Source organism: Phascolarctos cinereus, unplaced genomic scaffold (genome assembly GCF_003287225.1).
Source record: "Phascolarctos cinereus isolate Bilbo 61053 unplaced genomic scaffold, phaCin_HiC Scaffold_5;HRSCAF=322, whole genome shotgun sequence".
NCBI classification, from domain to species: Eukaryota; Metazoa; Chordata; class Mammalia; order Diprotodontia; family Phascolarctidae; genus Phascolarctos; species Phascolarctos cinereus.
In genome coordinates, this window is record NW_027555958.1 from 336,267,434 (window position 1) to 336,285,000 (window position 17,567).

Sequence of the window (17,567 nt, forward strand, 5' to 3'; positions counted from 1 at the left end):
ATCTTCAACTCACCCTGTGCCATCTATCTATCTATCTATCTATCTATCTATCTATCTATCTATCTATCTATACATTCATATAATTTTTTTTCCTCCAACTACCCTAATACTGACAAAGGTCTCATGAGTTATAAATATCATCTTTCCATGCAGGAATGTAAACAGTTCAACCTTAACAAGTCTCTTATGATTTCTCTTTCCTGTTTACCTCTTCATGTTCCACTTGAATCTTATATTTGAAAGTCAAATTTTCTATTCAGCTCTGATCTTTTCATCAAGAATGCTTGAAAGTCCTCTATTTCATTGAATGACCATTTTTTCCCCTGAAGGATTATACTCAATTTTTCTGGGTAGGTGATTCTTGGTTGTAATCCTATCTCCTTTGTCCTCTGGGATATTATATTCCATGCAAAATGGGACTTTTTTAGAAGGCTCAACACATTGGGTAGATATATTTCAATAGAAAGAGTGTCAGCTTTGGAGTCAGAGACTCAGTTCACAATATGACCCTATTCCTTCTGACTTGTGTAAATCATGCCACCATTCTGGGCCTCAGTCTCCTTACAGATAAAATTACAAGGTTGGCTTAGATTGTCTCTGAGTCTCCTTCAAGCTCTAAAGCTAAGATCCCATGATCATCTGTGGAGGATTTATGGGAAAAGCTGGACAAGAATTGTGTAAGATGAGAAGGCACAGATGGGTTATAATTCGATTCAATAGCATTTTATAAGAACCAGCTACACTTAAGGCACTATGGTAGGTGTGTAGGTTTGACCTTGTTACCCCCCACCAGTGAATCCTAATTACCTTCAGGATAGAGTATAAAATTCTGTTTGGCTTTTCATATGGTTTACAGTCTGGCCCTTCTCCTACCTTTCTAGTCTTCTTATACTTTATTCTCCTCCATATGCTTTACAATCCAATGACATTGGTCTTCTTGCTATTCCTCACACATGACACTCTATCTCTCCACTCTGTGCCTTTTCAGTGACTGTCCCCCATTTCTGGAATACTCTCCCTCTTCCCTTCTTCCTTATCACTTCCCTGGATTCCTTCAAGACTGAGCTCAAATCCTGCCTCCTATAGGATGCCTTTCCCTGGTTTCTTCCCAATTCCAATCCCATCTTCACTGCTGGTGGCTTCTTTCTAAGACTTGAGATCGCCTTTCATTTTATATTACACGTATAGATAGATAGATATAGATCTATAGATAGTCATGTAAGTATATGTGACATAGAGATATAGGCATAAAAAGATATATATAGATATATATAGATATATATATAGATATATAGATATATAGATATAGAGAGAGAGAGAGACAAAAAATGTCTCTAGAAAGATATAATTGTGTATGTATACTCTCTCTCTCTCTCTGTCTCTCTCTCTCTCTCTCTCTCTCTCTCTCTCACACACACACACACACACACACACACACACACACACATATCTTTCCATAGACAGACTTTTTTGTCTCTTTTACTCTCTCTCTCTCTCTCTCTCTCTCTCTCTCTCTCTCTCTCTCTCTCTCTCTCTCTCCATATCTATCTATCTATCTATCTATCTATCTATCTATCTATCTATCTATCTCTATATATATATATGTATGTGTGTATATATGTATATCTATCTATCTATATATGTACGTATGTATATATATGTATGTGTGTGTGTGTGTGTGTGTATATATATATATATATATATATATATATATATATATATATATATATATCTTTTAGGATATGTATCTATTTGTTGTTAAGTCATTTTTTTCATTCATGTCCAACTCTTCATGACCCCATTTTGGGTTTTCTTGGCAAAGATATTGAAGTGGTTTGCCATTTCCTTCTCCAGCTCATTTTACAGATAAGAAACTGAGGCAAAAAAAATTAAGTGACTTGCCCAGGGTCACATAGCTAATAAGTACCTGAAGCCAGAGTCAAACCCAGGTCTTGACTTTATAGTTAGTGCCTTATGCCTTGCACCACGCTATGCTGATTCTCAACCTGAGATGCTATATAAATGAATATTATTATCCATTTTTCTGTTTTCTAAAGCACCTAAAAGAGCATAAGATACTAGGATATAAAGCTGGAAAGGGTTTTAGAGATTATCCAGGTATAGGGAAAGAGGTTTCAATTTTATAAAAGGATGAACTTGGTAACATAAAGCTGTATCTATGTGAAATATGCTGCCTCCAATGGGTTTCTCCTCTCTGGATCAACTTGTCAGTTGCAAAATTCTTGTTTGAGTGTGGATTGAATTAGGTGGTATCCAAGGTCCCTCACATCTTTAACTGTGATTTCGTGACTTCTGAAACAACTTCTTCTCAGAAAAAAAAATAGAACTGATTTTTCACTTTAAGAACAAGCTATATTTCCTTTAGTCTACAGAGGTCAGAAAAAATTTCTAAATTAAGTATTGCTCATTTTAAATCAATTTACAAATGTCATGGATGATAATTTCTAAAGCTATTTTTATACTATATATTTAGGGACAACTGTTTAACTTGGCTTTCTTCTGTTGCTGTTTTGTTCTTTGAGAGCTCTACCTATTATTTCATGGGAAAAGAACTCCCAGTGTGAAAACTATGCCCTTCTTCACTCATAGAGATGTGTGACTTAAAGTCTTAGAAAGTTAACTGGGGCACTCAGAGATTTAGCCCATGGTTCTGCAGCTAGTATAGTGTCAGTGATAAGACTTGAAGCCAGCTTTTCCTGATTTGAAGGCCAGCCATCTATCCATTAGACCATACTGGTTCTCAACATATCAGATCCACCATCTATGACTTTTTAGAGATCCTTCTTAAATATAATAGTATTTTCAGTTCATATAACCTGGTATTCCATATATTGACTACCCATTGTAAATGTAAAATCCCATACGAATGGTGGTTTTAGTGGGGATGCTTCCCAGGTCAAGTTCATATACTAACATCAGAAATTTCAAGAGAAAATAAAATGATTTCACAGAATATCTTTCCTTAAAAAGCCAGTCATATATACAATAGTTATCTTTAGAGTTTAGATGGACTGTCTACTCTCCTTTTCAATTAATAAAAATTTACCAAGCTTCATATAATGGGATTATAAAAAGCTTTTCATGTCATGTGAAAGAGAAAAATAGACTAGAATACAAAAATTCCGTGTGGTATCTATCCATTAATTGTGTATGGTTTCTTCTCAGCATCTGTTTGTATTGAAACGAGTTGAATATTTACAAAGTCTGAGACAGCACATGAATTATTTAGTTACCTAGGCTTTTATTTGAAGATTCTATAAAAAATGAATTAGTGTTTTAAAAAACTACAAATATGTACTTGTTTTGAAAGGTTAGGAATAGGAGACCATTTTAATTAAATCCTTATCATTATAGATACTCTCTTCTATTTACACAGAAACACTTGTTGGAAATGAATAGCAGGAAATAGTAATAGCAGGAATAGAGAAATAGCTATCAAAACATTGAGAAGTTTACAGGACAGAAAATTCAATAAAAGAGCTAGTAATAGAACCCACAAGCACAGATGTCAATGCACAAATGCACAAAGTACAATCAATGACTAAGCTAACCTTGTGTATGATACAGGAGACACATTTTATTTTGTAAGTATCCCTGATGAATAAGACTAAGAAACAGGGTCAGTAACATAGATTCATATATTCATATGAAATATTAGATTTATATACATGCATTGCATGCTAACAAGATAAAATCATGTTAGTAAACATGGGAATGGTAGGAAGAGAAGACTGATAGAAAGAATTTGAGTAAAGATCAATAGGGGCAGAAATAGAAGTGATATTGACATCAGAATATGCTGAAAATCTCCTGAACAGAAAAAAGAAATAGATAATGAGTTAAAGAAACAGTTCACAATTTTGACACAGAGGTGATAGTGATTGGGGAGACTTAATTATCCCAATAGTTGCTGGAACTCTCTGCCCAAAACTGAGTAGCTAATAATTTTCTAATTTTCCTTAATTACACTTTTACTCTTCAAAATGTGGAGGAACCAATAAGAGGAACTGCTGCCCTAGTTCCGATATTCACCAAAAGTGAGGTTCTCATCGTAAGAGTGCAAATTATTGGAAATATTGGGAGGGGGGAGATAGTGACAATGACTTCCTAGAATTTGTTTTAGAGGAGGAGTGGAAAGCTTGAAGGAAACTAATATGCATCCTAGACGTTTTGGAGAGCATATTTCAAGTGGTTCAAACTTTGTTGTTTATTTAAAAGGAATAGCAAGTAGTACATAGTAGATTTGCAGTGTCATGTTCAATTCATCTTTTTATTATACTATGTTATGGAAATGCTTATTTTTTTCCACAAATTAATTTTTTAATAAAAGAATAAATAGTATCTTGTGGTCTAAAATTCTATAAGGAAAGTCAGCCCAGGAAGAATAAGAAATCCTCAAGATTCCCTGAGGAGGAAATGTGTATCAGTAGAAAGATATTGGTGTGCTACAAACATTTTAGAACATACAGGTTCTTTTGCTTTTTCACTAATCATCTCTGGAAATAGACCTACTAGGGGTATTGCACCAAGATGTCCTCAATTATTCAGGTTTTTTAAAAAAATGAACAAAAAAAATAGAAAAAGGTTCAAAGGTGAGGAATTTGAGGATAAATATGCAAAATATGGTATGGACCTCTAAGGATAGTGACAGAAGTTCTAAGGTCTATATGAAGAAGCTAAAAGTGGAAAGGAAATTTTGGAAGTTATGTCAGAGGTTGTATTTCTAGCATAACTCTGAGAATACTGGATCATTTCCATGCTCAAATAAGGCATGAAAGGAGAACTTTTAGAGGAGAGGGAAATGTATACATTATATAGTGCACATATATGTACACATATTATAGTGTTATTAATATTTTCCTGAGAAGTATATGTCTCTTTTTCTAGAGGTCCTTCAGATGCTTGGCCCTAAGAGTAGGATGTCATATTTAGTCTCAATAAAAGCTCACGTTGCTTTGGTTTAGAAGTTAAGCACATCCAAAACTTGCATGGGAATTAGGGTGGTAATAAAATGAATTTAATATTTTTTAACTCCAGGCTGATAATAATCATGAGAATGATTTATGCAGCAGTGATATAAAGCATTTCAGGGAGTGGCTGAGGAAGATCTTGGGTGGGAGTTATATTAATACCAATTGGGAGGCTCAATCAGGAAATGTTAGAGGAATTGTTTTGAGGGTATAAATAAAGGCCATTTAATTCAGCCCAGAGGATGGTAAGGATATCATTTAGAGGAAATTGAGTCCCTGGTACTTTACACTAGGAGTGGTTTCCATTAAGACATGGAGTAGAATGAAATTCCATGTGTGCAAAGCCCTATCAAAACTTGACTTGTAGAATAATAGCGTTAAAGGAAGAATATTTGGCCTTAGATAGAGGCTAGACAGGAATTTGAACTTCCCAATGTTATTTGAAGAAGAATCCCAACTGCCCCCAACAACTTGGTTATCTCGGCAACATGTAAATCTTTTTCCCCTTAGTCAGGTGATTGCGACCCCTCTAAATGTAGTTTCATCTGTAATCTGATTTAGTTTACCTATAAAATCTATTTAACTAGATTTCTTTCTTTAAAGGATGCATGAGATTATGATTCTATTTAACTAAAAGTTTGTTCAACTTTTATGACATTGATGGAAGCATGGGATTATGAATCTGTTCCTTATTTAATTTTATAGACTGAAACAATGTATGAGATTGTAATGTGTGAAAGAATTTATTTCTCTATTACTCTGATGTAATTTTGCCCATACAAGCTTGCCAATCTTGTTTTTTCTGAATCCTGAACCTGTGCTTAAGCAGTAACACCTAGGTTTTCGACTATATAATTCCTGTGTTGTGATAGATTTATTTTGGCAGCGGTTATCTACCATACAAACTCAAAAAGAAGATATTTCTCCCATAATAAGTTACAGGGCTGTTATTAGGAACCCTAAAAGAGCTTTGTAAAGATGAGTTAGTATTAGAGTGAAGTGAAGAGTAGAAAAACAAATTTGAAACTTTTACGTCTCTAGATGTATCCTTTGGAGGTATGTAGTATCTACACCGTAGGTGACAAAGTCCAGGTCTGTTTACGAGAGCATCTCTGACAGAAACTTTGGCATGTCAATGAGTGACATAATTAGCTTTAACTTTTTCCTTTCTCTCAGCAGGATTTTAGCAATGTATTTTCTGAAGTGTTCTTAAAGTAGTTGGAAAATATTTGTATGTTGTTACCAGGGAAGTGTTAGACAATAGATAGATATATCTAAGGTGTACTTTTTTTCCCAGCATTTCAAGATTTTCTGGTTTGGACATTGTTATACATCTATGTTGATACTATAATTTCTACTAAGAAAGAAATTGGAATGGTTTCCTATAAGGAAGAGTATTATGTCAGGGACTTACATTTATGGTTGTCATTGTTACTATACATTTTTAGTAATATGGTTCAAAAGAGTTAGCCAGACTTGAAAAGGTACCATAGGCAGACAGAGTTCTGGACTTGGTGTCGAGAAGACATGAGTTCATCAATCCTGCTATCCTATCAAGATCATCATCAGGGGGAACTCTATGATGTGGAGATTCTCATGATCAAGTCCAAAGTCTTTATAATGAGGGACTTGGAAGACAGCTGTTATCTCACTGTGGACAGTCTTCCATTTCAAGGACCAATTGTCTTGAGGATGATTTTGGAAGATGTTAATGCACTTGTAGAGGACTATGTGATGGAAACAACTTTTGCAAAAGTTATAAAGAAAAAATGCTAAAACTTTTTGAAACATGTACACTATAATGTGATAAGCAGCTATACTTCAAAGAAAGCTAAGACTTCTTAATGTGTAACCAAAAGGGATTTTAATAAATCATTTGTTGTTCAGTCAAAAAGAAGAAGGAGGAGGAGGAGAAGACAAAGAGAAGAAGAAGAGAAAGACATGAGTTCTAATCCTGCCTCAAACACTTACTAGGTGTATAAGTTTGGGCAAGTAATTTAAACTCTGTCTCAATTTTTAAAAATATTATTTAATATTTATTTTTCCTAATTACATGTAAAAACAACTTTAATATTCTTTTTTTTCAAATTTTGAGTTCCAAATTCTCTGTCCCCCCACCCCCTCTCATTGAGAAGGCAAGCAATTTGACATAGGTTATACATGTGTAGTCATGCAAAACACATTTCCATGTGAGTCGTTCTGTGAAAGAAAACAAAGACAAAAAAGAAGCAAAGAAAAAGTATCTTTGATCTGCATCCAGGCTCTACCATTTCTTTCTCTGGAGATGCTCTGTCTCAGTTTTCTCATCTGTAAAATTAGGATAATAATAACATTTACCCCTCAAGGTAGTTGTAAGGATCAAATGAGATAATATATGTAAGATATTTTGCAAACCTGAAATGCTAGTTTTTATTAAAAGGGAACATTTTCAGCCTAATCAATTCAAACTAGCAAACATTTGTTAAATGTCTATTGTGTGTAAAGCATTGTGCTAAGACCTGGGAAGTATATCTTCAATGAGCTCACAATTTAGTAGGGGAGTAGAACATATGTACAAATATCTATAGTATAAAGGAAATGGACAATAAATTCAGTATGGCACCATGGAAAGAATATTGGATTTTGTGTTAGATGACCTGAGTTTGAACTCTCATTCTGGTATTCAATACCTGTATGACCTTGGACGTGTTATATCACCTTTATGCCCTGTTTCCACATTTACAAATTAAATTATGGAGGACAGGGAAGGAACTAGATAATATTTAAGGTCTCTTCCAGTCTAAAAGCCCATGCTCTTATAAACGAAGCAAAGACTGAGCAGGGAAAGATTGAGTCTGACTAGGAGCATCATGGTATATGAACCAGATCTTAAAGGGACCTAGTACATCAACAAGTGAAGATGGGAGAGGAGGGAAGCCAAGGGTAAAGAGTAGCATGGGTAGAGGCTGGGAGAATAGAGATAGCTGGAAATGCTGATCCTGGGCATGATGACTAATAGTACAGTTTAGGAGGAGCAAAGAATCTGAGGGACTAAAGTGAGATGAAGTCAGAAAGGTAAGATGGCTGCCTTCCACAGCTCTCTAGCTAAAGGTCTGCCTGCCAAACCAACACATGAATTAATCTGCACTGCTAGTACTGCATCCGGTGTCGTTTCAGCCAGATGCCAGTTGAACAATTAGTAGTTCAAGCTATAAACCCGGTCTCTAATTGTACCTCCCAGGATGATTCAGCTTTTCAGCCTGTCCCACCCCCAAAAATGAATCAGCCTGAAATACTTCAAGCATTTGCATCATTCAGACATTCTTCTAGTTGCCTAGTGATCACAGCGAAGAAGGTAAATACAATGGTACTTCTGGATGGATATTGTTAATACTTTGTCACAATGGAGCTCTAACAAAGATAATCAGGTTGTTATGTTGCTGAAGTCCCTGACCTGAAGTGAAATGCTGCCTCCTGTGAGTGGGTCTGGGGTGAAGATTCAGGGAAAGAACTCTGATGCCACACTGATCTTTTCATTTTTTCTGAACTCCTGTTTTATTTTTTTTAACGTTTTTATTTAAAATTTTGAGTTCCACATTTTCTCTCTTCCTGAGACAGTAAGCAATCAGATATAGGTTGTACATGTGCAATTACGTAAAACATTTTCATATTTGTCATTTTGTGCAAGACTCAAATGAAAGAAAAAAATGAAAGAAAGTAAAAAATAACATGTGTCAGTCTGTTGTATTCAAACAGTATCAGTTCTTTCTCTGGAGGTGGATACTGTGCTTCATCGTTAGTCCTTTGAGATTGTCTTGGATCATTGCATTGCTGAGAATAGCTGAGTCATGCAAAGTTCTTCATCGAACAATATTGCTGTTACTGTGCACAATGTTCTTCTGGTTCTGTGCACCTCAGTGAACATGCATCAGTTCATATAAGTCTTTCCAGATTTTTCTGAAATCACCCTGCTTGTCATTTCTTATAGCACAATAATATTCCATTACAACCATATACTACAGCTTGTTTAGCCATTTCCCACTTAATGGGTATCCCTTCAATTTCCAATTCTTAGTCACCACAAAATAACGCTGTTATAAATTTTTTTTGTACAAATAGGTCCTCTTCCCTTTTTTGGATATCTTCAGGATATAGATCTAGCAGTGGTATTTCTGGATCAAAGGGTATGCACAGTTTTATAACCTGTTGGGCATAGTTTCAAAATGTTCTCCAGAATGGTTGGATCACTCCACAGCTACACCAACAGTGCATTAGTGCCCCAGTTTTCCCACATTCCCTCCAACATCCAACATTTTCCTTTTTTGTCCTATTAGCCAATCTGATAGGTGTGAGGTGGTACCTCAGAGTTGTTTTAATTTACTTTTTTTCTAATCAACAGTGATTTAGAGCACTTCTTATGTGACTTTGTCTGAAAACTACCTGTTCATATCCTTTGACTATTTATCAATTGGGTAATGACTTGTATTGTTATAAATTTGACTCAGTCCTCTATATACTTGAGAAATGAGGCCTTTATCAGAGATACTTGATACAAATTTTTTTTCCCAGTTTTCTGCTTTCCCTATAATTTTAGTTACATTGGTTTTGCTTGTGCAAAATTTAATTTTGTATAACCAAAATTATGTATTTAGTCTTGTTTTATTTATTCTCTTATAATGTCATTATTTACTGTGACACGCAACTTCTTAATTGTTTCTCATGTGCATTGGGAAAGAAGAGAAAGAAGGGAAGGATACAAGCATTTATTAAGCACCAACTATGTGTCAAACACTGTGCTAAGCAACTTACAAATATTACCTAATTTGTCTTTACAACAGCCATGTGAGACAGGTGCTATTATTTTATGCATTTTACAGCTGAGGAACTGAGACCCATAAATGTTAAGTAACTTGCCCAGGGTTACACAGCTAGTATGAGTCTGAGGCCAGACTCAAGTGTTCCTGACTCTAGGACCTACCACTCTATCTACTGTGCGATTTCACTGTCTCTCATAGGTTCGCAGGCATAGAATTGGAAGGAACCTTTAATGCAATTTCATATAGCCCCCATTTTACAGGGAAAAAAAAGCCTGAGGCACAGAGAGGTTAAATGATTTCTGCAAGGTCAAACAGATATTAATGAAAAAGGTAAGATTCAAACTAGATTGAATGACTCCAAATTCAGTATGCTTTCTGCTATAACGTGATGCTGTCATTCCATGTAGGTTATAAGCATCTTGAGGGCGAGGTCTGTTGTTGTCCTTTGGAATTAAAGACGACCAAAATGACATCATGATGTTGGGGTCAATGTACAGTATGTCCTGATCAAACCAATAAGAGCTCAAGAGGCTGTGCCACAGGTATGGCACAAATAGTCACTATGACCATTTGGGAGGGAGACATCTCTAAGTTTGCTCATTTCATGCTTCTTTTGAGCTGCTACAATTCTGCTTTGCTCATATAGCACAGTGCCTTCTTTGTTGTGGTCATGCCATGCTAGGTAGTCCTGTGCCAGTGTCTTCTACGTCTCACAATAAATACCATAGTTCTTCAAGAGAGACCCTGAGAGTGTCCTTGTATCACTTCTTCTGACCTCCACGTGAGCACTTGCTTTGTGTAAGTTCTTGATGGAAGGCAAGGTCTAAATATAGTGAAAAGAGTACTAGTTCTGTTGTCAAAGGATTTCTGATACTACCTGTATAAACATCAGCAAGTCACTAAACTTCTGTAGGTCTCAGTTTCCTCATCTGTAAAATTGGAGGTTAGACCAGATGATTTTTGATGTCTCTTCCAACCCCATGATCTCATAATTCACACAGTTGGTCACTGTAGGCACTTCAAAAATATTTATCCATTGCCTGATTCATTTTAGATTGGGAGCCATCTGATGGATGCAAGCTTTGAGCTGGCTTCTTTTAAGGAGGATGCTACTTTGGAAAGATTGAGGATGATAGAGGGTCAAGCAGAGGACTGGAGGGCATGTGGGTAGGAATTATGGCTGAGCAGAAGAGACTATGCAGAGCTGGAGTACTCAAGAAGCCTTGCTTGCTTCTCCCAGCTAGGAGGAAGGTCTTTATAATTCATTGGTATGTCCTAACTTCAGCACATCACCCTACCTCCCCATGATGGTAGCAGACAGTAGCCAAAAAGAAAAGACAGGTAGTTCACAGAATCTAATGATGTGCAGAAAGGTCACCCTGTCCTCTTCCTGTAATGATGCCAAGTGTGTATAGGATATCCCTTCATCTTTGACAGAAATGAGAACAGCTTCTGCCTCCTCATAATAAAGCAATACAAACAGAAGAAGTTTGTTAGTCCTTCATCCCAAGCCCTTTCTTTTTGCTCATATGGAAACTTTCTAAATATTCACCTTTAGTCCATCCATATACAGGGCTGGGGAACCTGTGGCCTCAAGATTACATGTGGCCCTCTAGGTCCTCAAGTGCAGCCCTTTGATTTGGATTCGGTCAAGGGGCCACACTTGAGGACCTAGAGGGTTGCATGTAGCCTTGAGGCCACAGGTTCCCCACCCCTGAATTCTAAAACCTGTCTTCTCCAAGTCTCTCAGCAGAATTTATTGAGCATTAACATAGTTTCTGACACAGAGACTTTGATAGTTTAACAATAAACTGGATACGTTTTTAAAAGAACAGAAAGAATAGTGTACTAAAAACAGTATTTGGGGTTTTTTGTTTTGTTTTGTTTTTGTTTTACTTTGTTTTGTTTTATCAGACTTGTGATTTCATCAGTGTGGGAAACTCAATATAAAGAACTTCCTCTCCCAATGCAGATATTCACCTGCTCTTGTCTTAAAAAGTTTCCTGGAACTAAAAGGTTAAGTGACATGACCAGGGTCACCCAGCTAGTATATATCAAAGATGGAATTTGAACCCAGTTCTTTCAGACTTGAAGGGCAGCTCTCTACCCAGTACAATATGCTGCTTCTCAAAAACTAGCATATTTAACTAATGATTGTTCCACAGGATTGCTGGGGAGTCAGATAGGATTTATTTTTATTTATTTATTGGAGGGAGTGCTTGCTGGTACATGCAGGGAAAAGACATCAGTTTGGTGGAAAGAAGTCAGAAGGGCAAGCTCAGCCATGGGGAATCAGTAAAAATTGGGAAGCTGCAAAAATTGTGATGAGATTGGTAAATTTTTGCTTAGGTTGAGACCTGGTCCCTTCTACATATTCATCTGAGGGTCATTTATTATCCATGAAATGCCAGGTAGGCCTCCAGCCTCCTTCTGAGTTAAGACTGATTACAGATCTTTGATCTGGGGAGGCTGCTTTGATCTATGGAGTATACAGTCAGCCAAATAGTCACCATTTCTGAGTCATTTTCAAAGCTCTCCTAACAGCTAGAGAATAGATGCTTTCCTTTTAAAAATGTTGCCAGCACTAGAAGAAAACAGCAATTTAGAGATTCCCTACTTGTCTCTAGAATAGGAAATACCGAACTCAGAGCTGAGTTGCAGTGCATTCGCTTCCCTTTTCAATATTCTAACATAAGGCTTAGAATATCTGAGTCTACCTTCAGAGCTCCTCTAATCCATTCTCAACATAAAGGTGGGATTATGGTATACTCAAGTCATCACCAGTGAAAGTGTTATCTATCCCTTCTCATTTACTAAGTTCAATTGTCTGCATTCTCTTGTAAGACATGCTTTTCTTTCTTATTTTCCAGGCAGTTTTTGAGTGACTGAATTATATGGCCTTGGGCTGGAAAGGGTGTTTCAAATAGACTTTAACTTACCTGCGCTGGGGATATTTTGACTAGCAGGGAGGAGTTTCTACAGTGAAAATATTATTCTGGCCACCTTTAAGAAAAATTAAAAAGAAAAGAATAAGAGTAAGGAAATAAAAAGAAGAAGAAGAAGAAATAAACACTTTTCTCAGCTACCATCTCCTCCCCAGATCCTTGCCAATGGGACGAGACATCATACTTGTTAACCCCTAGAGTTCCTATCCTGAACCCTGATTTTTGAAGGCCTCACATGCCCCACTATATCTAAGTGGGTCTTAGCTATATTTTACTTTACTCTCCAACCATCCCCTGACAGGCCACCTTATTTGTCACAGCTGCCATGCCCTACGTTCTCCATCCTTCTTTTACAATTCTGAATCCATAATCAATTTACAATATTGCTGCTGCTCCTTGCCTTATGGCTCCACTTGCCCTCCTGGCAGCTTTTCATACCAAACTATACCTACTTTCCTGTTGTTTCCTATCAGGAAGTAAGTTCCATGAGTACAAAGACTATATCAAGTTTATGTGTATGACCAGAATGTAGTATAGCATTTTTAAGTGAGTTTTTACTAAAGTCTTCATTCATTCATTTAACAAGCCATTATAAGATACAACAGAAGACAAAACAGTTAAAGATGGCAGTAGACCTAGATACAGAATGTTCAGAACTGAATAAGACCCTTGAGACCACTTCATTTTATAAATAAATAACCTGAGGTCCAGAGACTAGAGTCACTTGCTAAAGATCACACAGCAAATCAATGAGACCAAAAGTCAGATATTGTCCATATTGATATTGACCAAGATATTGATATAAAATCAATATCAAGATATTGATCAAGGACTGGGTTGGCCATTATGGAGATGTGAATGGCAGGCAGGAGGAAAATCTGAGGCATGAGATTGTAAGGCAGTTTGGACAAAAGAGCTTTTATGTCAAGCAAACCTCCCCTCAGAAATTTGCAACTCAAAGCACCTGACATTTATACCGTGAGTGATTTGGTCCTCCAAAGTCATCTTGCCCATACCTGCAGTTTTTCCCCTCTTATCTGTAGATATTCAAGTCTCTACCTTAGAGAGTGTTCTGAAGCCTGATCAGCAGGTGATGGTGTTCAATCACTTTACTTTGCCACCTTTTCATTTTCTAACTCTTTAGGGAGGCCACAGTCACTCATTCAAATCACCAGGGTACCTGTTAGTACCTCACTGCTGGGTGACTTCCTAATCACTCAATTTAGGTACTCGAAAGGATAACTGAGGATCTAGAGAAAATAACGGTCTGCACTACTCAGAGCATTTAATCTTTGGGGAGGAGGGGTGGAAACCCTGCATAAATAGCCAAGGTTGTTATTTTCATGCCTGCCTAATTGAATCCCTTTCATCATCTCTCTTTGTCCCCCTCTTTATAGTGACAATTGCTGTGAACTGTGATCTCATTAGGTCTTCCTTTCCTCTTTCCATCTGCTCTGGTGTTATCAGGCTCCCAGCAGGTCTGGTGAGCCTTACTGCTGCTCTGCAGACCAAAGCAGTGGGGTGACTCTGGAGTCTTTTTGGAACCTGCAGCCAGAGGTCCTTCAAGGTGGGAACAGACTTGGAGAAAATGTGCTTCTGACAGCAGCAGCTGTTTCTGGTTGCTTAGTTAAAAATATTTCCCCCTGAGCTTTATGTGTGTGTAAGTTTTGGGGGGAAAAATAGTAAAAGAGGGGAATAGTTAATAGTGGTGTTACGGAAAGATGAGCCTACAATGCATTGTCAGTGGAGCTGTGAATTAGTCCAACCATTTTGGAAAGCAAGTTGGAATTAAATGAGGAGAGTGACTAAAATGAACATTCCCAGAGATCTACTACGAATCATATGTCCCAGGAAGATCAGCGACAAAAGGAAAGGATTATGTGCACCAAAATATTTATATAGCACTTTTTGAAGTAGCAAAGAACTAGAAACAAGCAGATCTCCTTTGATTAGGAAATGGCTAAACAATTTGTGGTGCATAACAAGGACAACAACAATAATAGCTAACATTTGTGTAATGCCTACTATGTTCCAGGTACTGTGCTAATCACTGCAATTATTATCTCATTGGATCCTCACAACCCATTTTACAGACGAGAAAACAGAAACACAGAGGTGAAATGACTTGCCTAAAGTCACACAGTTAGAAGTGTCTGAGGCCTGATTTGAACTCAGATTCTTTTGACTTCAGGCTAAGTACTCTATCTGCTGCACCACCTAGCAACCTCCATAGGTATAGAACATTATATATTACATCAGACAGTTTCAATATGTACATTTTTTCCCTTTCTTCCTCTATTTTAGTTTTTCTTATCAACGGTGCCTCTCTGGAATCAGAAGGGAGGAAGGATACATTGGGAAATGTAGGTGATGTAAAATAGATATAGCACCTTAAAGGCTGAGGATTTATCCTTCCAACCCGCAACTCCAACTGTTGGGTCAGATCACTTGGACTTGTAACCTTGAAGGGTTGAGGATTATTTGTCTAATACATTTCTCAAGAATCTCCATCTGACATAGTCCCCCCAACATCATCACCAGTGAATATCTTGCCAATATCATCTAATAAGTGATTACTGTACCAATAACAATTAACCAATTAACATCAATTGATTTTAACAAAGAGATGTTTATTGAGAAGATATTGTAAGACCTGAAGTACAAACATTTCCCCCGTGTACTAGGACATTCACTCTTTCCTATATTCATACTAGGTTCCCAGGAGAACGGCCTAGACTAAAAGTAATTGTTAAAAAACATTCTTCTCCACCAAGTTCACTTCCTCTTGGCCCATAGCCAATACATGAGTCACTCCTTTGCTTGAAGGATACAGTGTATATGTTGCCGGGTTGATTCATTGCTGGGTTGGGTCAAGTAGGTCACTCCTCAGTACTGGCTTCTCATCAAGCTCAGCTCCTGCAACCATCTGCAAACTCTACTCTGAATTCCAGCTGGTGAACCACTGACAGCTTCTTCTGACTTTTCCAAGCTCACATGTTTCAAATTCGGGCTATTCGTTCCTTCATATTCATAGTCACCTAACATCAGGAAAGAATGAACACAAGGGTGGAACATATAGAAGCAGACATGTGTTTACAGGCACATGGAAGTCCTAGTGGGAAAACAAGTCACCTAGCAGTGGCACCTGCTACCTCTCTCCCTTAAGCAATTCTTATCTCCCTTACCACCAATGAAGAAAAAGACTATTTTGTGACAAACAGGAAATAGGACACCCAGGCATGCTTCAAATCTAGGAAGGTCCCTTCATCACATCATGTATTTCTGTGTGTACAAATACTAGGTAGCACATATTACATAGGTTTCCAGAATGGTACCCTCATTAATCAGTCTGATACATACACATATGTATATATGTATGCATATATATTCACATATATGTATGTACATATGTATATATACACACCCACATACATGTATATATATGTATATATATCTATGTGCATACATATATTTTATATATTAAAGTCGCATTTATATAGCACTTAGTATATGCCAGGTACTAAGCAATTTATAATTTTTTCACACACAAATAATTTGGTTTTTAATCCAGTACCTTCCCGATATATACCACTCCCTCAACCCCCTTAATTTACCTGTTTTATATGTTTCGATTCTATTTGTTTATTTGTTTTTAAAGCTTCCATTCTCCTCCAACCATATAATAAAATAATCTTAAACATATTGGCAGTGTGATCTTGGACAAATAACCTCTCTGAGTTTTAGCTCTATCATCCATAAAATGAGATCAGACTAGGTGACATCTAAGGTCCTCTCCAGCTCTAAATTTATAGTCTCAAGACACCGACCCTAGCCTGTAAGTAACAACAATATTTGGAAGGAATCTGAACACTAAGTACGATTTGTGACTGTATCTTAATTCTGACAAGGGGACAACAAGGAAAAGAGAGAATTTTTTATTTTGTGTGTAAAAAGCATCCTCCATTTCATAGTTTAGAAAACTTTTTTAAATTAGAATTTCAGAACAGCTTAGAAATAAATTAGAGAATCCAAGTAGATATCTATCTATCTATCTATCTATCTATCTATCTATCTATCTATCTATCTATCTCCCACTCAGACTTCTCTGGTTTTAATTCTGGTATTAATAACAACATAACCTACCTTTGGAAAGGCTTAACAACATAATCCCTGAAGCTTTCTTTGTTTCTAGTTGTGGGAAGGGGGTAGGAAACATTTAGCTACTTAGGCCAAACCAGTCAAAAATCAATTCCTTATTTATTGAGCACCCTGAGGTGCATAACCCTATAATAGCTGCCATACAGAATTAATCAGAAAAACAGAGTCATGCTTATCTGGTCAGACAGAGAGACTATTTTAAAAAGCCATTGCTTTTACGGGGAATGACACTGATTTTTTTTTTATTAGCCTGCAGAAACAACTGTTAAATGCCCTATGTGCTGGAAGATGCTGATAGAAGAGAAGCTCAGGATGGTTTGAGTTCTCAATTAATGATAGTAGGTCTTGCGGGGAGGGTCAAGTTGATCGTGATCTTTATGTGGGGAAAATAAATTAGCAGGTTACCAAATTTGTAGATGAACCATAAGTCCTTAAACCTGTTTAGAAGCTATCTGGGCAGAGCAGAATGAATGTGTTGTTTGTGGGAGATAATTCCTTTATTTAGGGTGAGATGTGTCACCTCAGGCTGTTGCTCTTGTAATTGGCATCTACTGTGGAGATCTTGTTTCTGCTAGATTGTGCCTGTGAAATTATTCTCCCCAAGGTTTTAGCCTATAATGTAGGAGAGAAGAGGGGAGAAAATAGCCTTAACCTGGGAAGTGAGACAGTAAAAAGAT